Source organism: Petaurus breviceps, unplaced genomic scaffold (assembly GCF_028583685.1).
Source record: "Petaurus breviceps papuanus isolate PSGF00001 unplaced genomic scaffold, PetGlider_PUasm1.0 91133, whole genome shotgun sequence".
Taxonomy (NCBI): domain Eukaryota; kingdom Metazoa; phylum Chordata; class Mammalia; order Diprotodontia; family Petauridae; genus Petaurus; species Petaurus breviceps.
In genome coordinates this window covers 35,464,832-35,472,201 of record NW_027187419.1, presented here as the reverse complement: position 1 = coordinate 35,472,201, position 7,370 = coordinate 35,464,832, and the positions used below count along the sequence as shown (strand labels likewise).

At 41.6% G+C, this 7,370-nt stretch overlaps 1 pseudogene; it reads right to left on the bottom strand.

The window, feature by feature from the left end:
• Positions 1 to 572: 572 nt before the first annotated feature.
• Positions 573 to 1,483, bottom strand: LOC138155561 (triosephosphate isomerase pseudogene; annotated as a pseudogene).
• Positions 1,484 to 7,370: the final 5,887 nt, after the last annotated feature.

Genomic DNA, 7,370 nt, shown 5'->3' with positions numbered 1-7,370 from the left:
TGTTTGGACCAATTCACAATTCCACTAAAAGTTTATTAGTATACATTTCTCTCATCCCTTCCAGCATGTGTAATTCCTGAGAGATGTGAGGATGTACCTCAGAGTTGTTTTAATGAGCATTTCTCCAATCAATAACTATTTAAAGCATTTTATATGACTATAGATTGTTCTGATTTTTAATTAAATTTTATGTTTATTTTTAGTTTACATCATTTATTTCCACAAGATTTTGAGTTACAAAATTTCTTCCTGTCTTCCCCTACCCACAACCCCAAAACAGTGATTGTACTGTATACCCCCTCCCCCAATCTGCTCCCTCCTATATCCTTCCCCATTCCTCCTCCAACTTTACAGTAGGACAAGATGGATTTCTATACCCCAGTGTCTGTATATCTTATTTCCCAGTTGCATGTAAAAAATAATAATAGTAATAATAATAAATTTTTTTTTGCTTCCTTCAAATTTACAATAAATGGAGAAAGGCCTGGTCCATTGGAGGAAGGGCTGAGGAGCTGAGAACTGGGGCACACGATCTACACGGAGGAAGGTGTATCGTGAATTGGACTGTGGGGGGAGGGGAATCAGCATCACAATCATATGGGAGGGGGAGGGGTAAACCAGACTTGTGTGGCCTTGTCCCAGCTCGGCATGTAAGGGAGTCAGAGGGCCACATGAAGGGCTCAGTTTTTGGCTTGGATGATGTCCAGGAATTCAGGCTTAAGGGAAGCTCCACCCACCAGGAAGCCATCCACATCAGGCTGGCAGGCCAGATCCTTACAGTTGGCCCCAGTCACAGAGCCTCCATAAATGATCCTGGTAGATTGTGATACAGATTCTGAGACGTGGGTCTTAAGCCAGCACCGAAGCTTCTCATGTACCTCCTGGGCCTGCTGGGGCGTGGCTGTCTTGCCAGTACCAATAGCCCAGACTGGTTCATAGGCTAGGACGACTTTGCACCAGTTCTTCACGTTATCTGCAATGGCCTTGGTCTGGTCAAAAACAACCTTCTCAGTGATTCCAGCTTCCCTTTCATCCAGCTTCTCACCAATACAGGCAATCACTCCTAGGCCTTCTGACAAAGCATGGGCTACCTTCTGCCCAATGAGCTCATCTGACTCCCCAAAGATATGTCTCCTTTCAGAATGTCCTAGGATCACCCAGTTGGCCCCACAGTCCTTAATCATGGCCGGGCTGATCTCCCCAGTAAATGCACCCTCGGCCACTTTGTAGCAGTTCTGAGCAGCTACACCAATTTTTGCATCCAATTTCTGACGAGCAAAGTCAAGGTAGATAGCAGGGGCTCCACATACCACTTCAGTGTTGGCGGGCACCTTGGCCCCGTTGATCATAGTAATGAGCTCCCCCAGACACTTCTTGTCCCCAATCATCTTCCAATTGCCCCCGACGAAGAACTTCCGCGACACCATGGCTCGTCGGTAACGGGCAGTGACTCCGGAGGAGATTGAAGGTCACCAGTACAGCACAATAATATTTTTTCAAACATTTGATTTTAAAACTTTGAATTCCAGATTCTTTCCCTTCCTCTCTCATCACCCACCCTTACTGGGAAGATAAACAATTCAATATAGGTTGTACATGTGTATCTACACAAAACTTTTCCATAGTGAATATATTATGAAAGACTAACTATATTTCCCTTTATCCTATCCCAACCCCCACTTATTCTATTCTCTACTTTGACTCTGTCCCTTTCAAAAGTGTGTACTTCCAACTTCCCTCTCTCCCAACCTGCCCACCCTTCCATCATCCTCCCTCTCATCCCCTTCCCCCTACTCTCCTGTAGGGTGAGATACCCTATTTAGTGTGTATGTCATTCCCTCCCTAAGCCAAATTCAATGAAAGTAAGATTGACTCATTCCCTTTGGCCTTCCTGTTTTTCCCCTCCATTGCAATATTTTTCCCTTGCCTCTTTTATATGAGATGATTTATCCCATCTCCTCTCATTATGTTACTCTCTCACCTCTCAATTTCACCTTTTAAGTAACATCCCTTCCTATTCAATTGATCCTGTGCCCTCTGTCTATATATACCTGTACACATATATACACACACTCACATATGTATGCATATGCCAATATACCCTCCTATATAGAAATATTTATGTATGTATACAAACATACACACACACATATATATACATATACATATATATGTATATAACACATTTATATTCCCTTTAACTATTCTCATACTGAGAAAAGTTTCATAAGTTACAATTATCATTTTTCCATGTAGGAATATAAATAGTTCAACTTTGAAAAGTTCCTTTTGATTTTTTTTCCCTGTTTTACTTCTCATGCTTCTCTTGCTTCTTGTATCTGAATGTCAGATTTTCTATTCACCTCTGGTTTTTTCATCAAGAATGCTTGAAAGTTCTCTATTTCATTGAATGACCATATTTTCCCCTGAAACATTATACTCAGTTTTGCTGGATAGGTGATTCGTGGTTTTAATCCCAGCTCCTTTGACCTCTGGAATATCATATTCCAAGACTTTTGATCCCTCAGTGTAGAAGATGCCAGAGCCTGTATTAGCCAGATTGTGTTTCCACAATATTCAAATTGTTTCTGCTTGGCTGCTTGTAATATTTTCTCCTTGATCTGGGAATTCTAGAATGTGGATTTAATATTCCTAGGACTTTTTTTGTGGGGGATCTTTTTCAAGAGTTGATCAGTGGGGAGCCAAGATGGTGGAGTAGAAGCACAACCTTCCTGCAGCTCAGGCTTCCACCTTCCCCAATCCATGTAAAAAGGGGACTCTAAACAAACTTTGGAGCTGCAGAATCCACAAAATGACACAGAGAAGCTAACCTCCCACTGAGGACAGCTTGGCAGGCTGGCAGGAATTCAGTGCAGTGTTCTGGGAGACAAGCCCAGACCCATGAGGCTTTAGCCCCAGGGCAGGCCTGACCAGCCACCAGCAGGAGGGACTCCAGATCAGCAGCAGCTCTGGCCATTTCCAGATTTATCAACACATAGATGCAAAGAACAAAGTGAGAGGTCAGTGCAGTCTGGACTTTGGGACCAGTAAGTGGGAGTGCATGGATTCCCACCCCCCACCCCCAGGAAGAGAAGCCGCTGAGACACCAGCACAACCAGCCAATGCCAAGTGGCAGCTTCAGCTCCTGGCCTGCAGAGTGTAGGGGGATGAAGCACCAGTCTGAGGGGTAATTGCTCTTTAACCTGCTTGGATCTGGATTGCAGTCTAGTGTGGAGGTGCTGGGGTGAGTGTCCAGCTTGCCAGAGAGTGTGGAGACCTCAGAGAGGGCACCCATCTAATACCTCCAGCAGCTGAGAAAACCCCAGCATTTGGGACGAAAGCTCCCCTGTCTGGTGGCAGAGTCCTATTGTGGCAAAAAGCCCAGGGGTCAAGTGACTGAGGGGCAGCATGACCAGGCAAAGGAAACAAAGCAGACAGAAGATTACAACATTACACTCCTATTTTGGGGACAAAAAGGAGCAAAGCATGGAACAGGAGGAAAATGGTGAAGTCAGAACTCCTGCACCAAAAGCTTCAAAGGAAAACACAAGTTGGTTACAGGCCATAAAGGACCTTAAGAAGCAGATAAGAGAAGTGGAGGAAAAATTGGGAAGAGAAATGAGAAAAATGCAAGAAAATTATGAAATGAGAGTCAACAGCCTGACTGAGGAAAATAATACTTTAAAAAACAGAATGACTCAAATGGCAAAAGAGGCTCAAAAAGGCAATGAAGAGAAGAATGCCTTAAAAAGCCAAATTGCCAGATGGAAAAAGAATCTCAAAAGCTCAATGAGGAGAATCATTGCTTCAGAATTAGATTGGAGCAAATGGAAGCTAATGACTTCATGAGAAATCAAGATGTTGTTAAACAGATCCAAACAAATGAAAGAATAGAAGGCAATGTGAAATATCTCATGGGAAAAACCACTGACCTTAGGGATGACTAGGTGGCTCACTGAGTAAGAGCACTGGCTCAGTGTTGGGATGACCTGGGGAGAGAATCTGGGCTCAGATACTTAGCACCACACTGTAATGGGAATGTAAATTTGGAAGATCTTCCCTGCCCCTAGGCTAAAGTGCACCTGAAGCCTGGGGTGGGAGGCTTGTTTTTCAGTAAATACTTTTTGATTGGCCAGTGGGTCAATAAGGTTGTTACATTCTCTGAGCGAGGAGAAGGCTATATAAGCCCTGATGTGAGGCTTTGTTTTGTTGTCTCACTTTGAGAAGTGTTCTGTGATTTGATATGGATTCTGGGAAGCCATTGTCCTGAGCCCCCCCGGCTTTGAAAAAACCCATATGTTGAAACCCAGATGTTGACTGGGTATGGATGTAATGGTTGGACAGTTTGAAATCTGTCTATTAGATCTGTTTGTGTTGATAATTCTGCCTGTATACTTTGAAGTTCGGGGTGCTGACCTTTTTCCCCTGAACAAGGTAAACGATATATGTCTGACTGATTAAAGTAAGCTTGTTATCCCATTTTGAGTTGCTTTCCTTTATCAAAGCAGATCCAAGAACCTGTAGTGGCAGCAAACCCTGAGGACATTTGGGGTGCTTGCCGCTACACACACCCAGAAATAGCTGGCCATGTAACCTTAAACAAGTTACTTAACCCCAATTGCTTAAAAAAAAAACCTGACCTGGAAAATAGATCCAGGAGAGATAATTTAAAAATTATTGGGCTACCTGAAAGCCATGACCAAAGTAAAAACCTAGAAATCATCCTCCAGGAAGTTCTCAAAAAAACTGCCATGATGTTTTAGTACCAGAGGGCAAAATAGGGGTTGAAAGAATCCACCAATCACCTCCTGAAAAAGATCCCCAAAAGAAAACTCCTAGGAATATTATAGCCAGGTTCAGGAATTCCCATATCAAGGAGGGAATATTACAAGCAGCCAGAAAGAAACAATTTGAGTATTGTGGAAACACAATCAGGATAACACCAGACGTAGCAGCTTCTACATTAAGGGATTTAAGGGCTTGAAATATGATATTCCAGAGGTCGAAGGAGCTGGGATTAAAACCAAGAATAACCTACCCAGCAAAACTGAGTATCATGTTTCAGGGTAAAATATGGTCATCCAGTAGAATTGAGGACTTCCAAGCATTCTTGCTGAAAAAACCAGAGTTGAATAGAAAATTTGACATTCAGATACAAGAAGCAAGAGAGGCATGAGTAAGTAAACAGGGAAAAGAAATCATAAGGAACTTATCAAAGTTGAACTATTAACATTCCTACATGGAAAAACAATAATTGTAACTTATGAAACTTTTATCAGTAGTTGAAGGGATTAGAAATATATATATATATATATATATATATATATATATATATGTATATATATGTACATATGAGGGTATATGGGCATATGAATACATATGTGAATGTGTGTATATATGTTTACAGGTATACATAGACAGAGGGCACAGGACCAATTTAACAGGAAGGGATGATACTTAAAAGGTGAAATTAAGAGGTGAGAGGAATATAATGAGAGGAGATGGGGAGAGATAGATTGGGGTAAACTATCTCATACAGAAGAGGCAAGGGAAAATGTTTACAATGGAGGGGAAGAATAGGAAGGCAAAAGGGAAGGGGTCAACCTTATTCCCATTGTATTTGGCTTGAGGAGGGAATGAAATAGGGTATCTCACCCTCCAGGAGAGTAGGCGGGGAAGGGGATGAGAGGGGGGATGATGGAAGGGAGGGCAGGCTGTGGGGGAGGGAAGTTGGAAGCACTTTTATGGGATCAAAGTAGAGAATAGAACAAGCATGAGGTGGGATAGGAGGGAGGGAAGTATAGTCAGTCTTCTACAATATCTCTACTATGTTATTGTTTTGCATTAGCCACACATGTATAACCTATACTGAACTGCTTATCTTCCCAGTAAGGGTGGGTGACAAGGAAGGAAGGGAATGAATCTGGAATTGAAAGTTTCAAAATCAAATATTCAAATATATATGTATATATATATATATATATATATATATATACATACGTACACTATTTTTAATATCATCTTACATGTAATTGGGAAATAAGATATACAGGCACTGAGGCATAGAGATCCAATGGAAAAGTCGAAAATGATATGGGAGAAAATATGGGAGAGAGCAGACTGGAGGGGGGGATATCCTGTGGGACTGCTATTTTGGGGCAGTGGGTAGGGGAAAAACGGGCAGAAAATTTGTAACTCAAAATCTGGTGGAAACGAATGACGTAAATCAGGAGTTAATAAAGCATTAAAAAAAAGTTTATCAGTAGACTCTTTCAAACTCTATTTTGCCCTCTGGTCCTAAAACATTAGGGGAATTTTCCTTGGGAATTTCTAGAGGGAAGATTTCTAGTTTCTTTTTTGGTTCATGGCTTTCAGGTAGTCCAATAATTTTAAAATTATCTCTCCTGGATCTATTTTCCAGGTCAGTGGTTTTTCCAATGAGATATTTGACATTGCTTTTTATTTTTCCAATTGTTTGGATATGTTTAATAATATCTTGATTTCTCATAGTCATTAGCTTCCATTTGCTCCAATTTAATTCTGAAGGAATGATTCTCTTCAGTGACCTTTTGAAATTCTTTTTCCATCTGGCAAATTCAGCTTTTTAGGGCATTCTTCTCCTCATTGGCTTTTTGAGCCTCTTTTGCCATTTGAGTTAGTCTATTTTTAGGGTGTTATTTTCTTCAGTCAAGTTGTTGTCTCTCTTTTCATGATTTTCTTTCATCATTCTCATTTCTCTTCCCAATTTTTTCTCCACTCCTCTTATTTGGTTTTCAAAATTCTTAAGCTTCTCTTTGGCCTGTAAGTCCATATTTTTCTTGGAAGTTTTGATGCAGGAGTTTTGACTTTGTTCTCTTCCTCCTGTTCCATGCTTTGATCCTTTTTGTTCCCAAAAAAGGAATCCACAATTGGATTGCTGTGCTTGCTTTGCTTCCTTTGCTTTCTCATGTTGCCACTCAATTACTTGACTTTTGAGCTTTTTGACAGTAGAACTCTGCTTCCAGAAAACAGAGCTTTGTCTCAAATCGCTGGGGTTTTCTCAGCTGCCAGATCTATTAGTTGAGTGCCCTCTCAGAAGCCTCCATTGGTTCTGGCATACTGGTCATGCACCCCAGGACCTCCACCCTAGACAGCAATCCAGATCCAAGCAGGTTAAAGCAAGAGTGATTACCCCTCAGACTGGTCACTTGGTCGTCCTAAAATCTGCAGGCCAGGAGCTCTGAAGCAGTCATGCAGCTGCAGCACTTCAGCTGTGTCTCCCTCAGGGGCAAAGGCTGATCCACACTTCTGGACACCCTGTTCACATAAACTCCACATTGAACTCTCACTTTGTCTTTGGCATTTATTGATTGATAATTCTGGAAACTGCC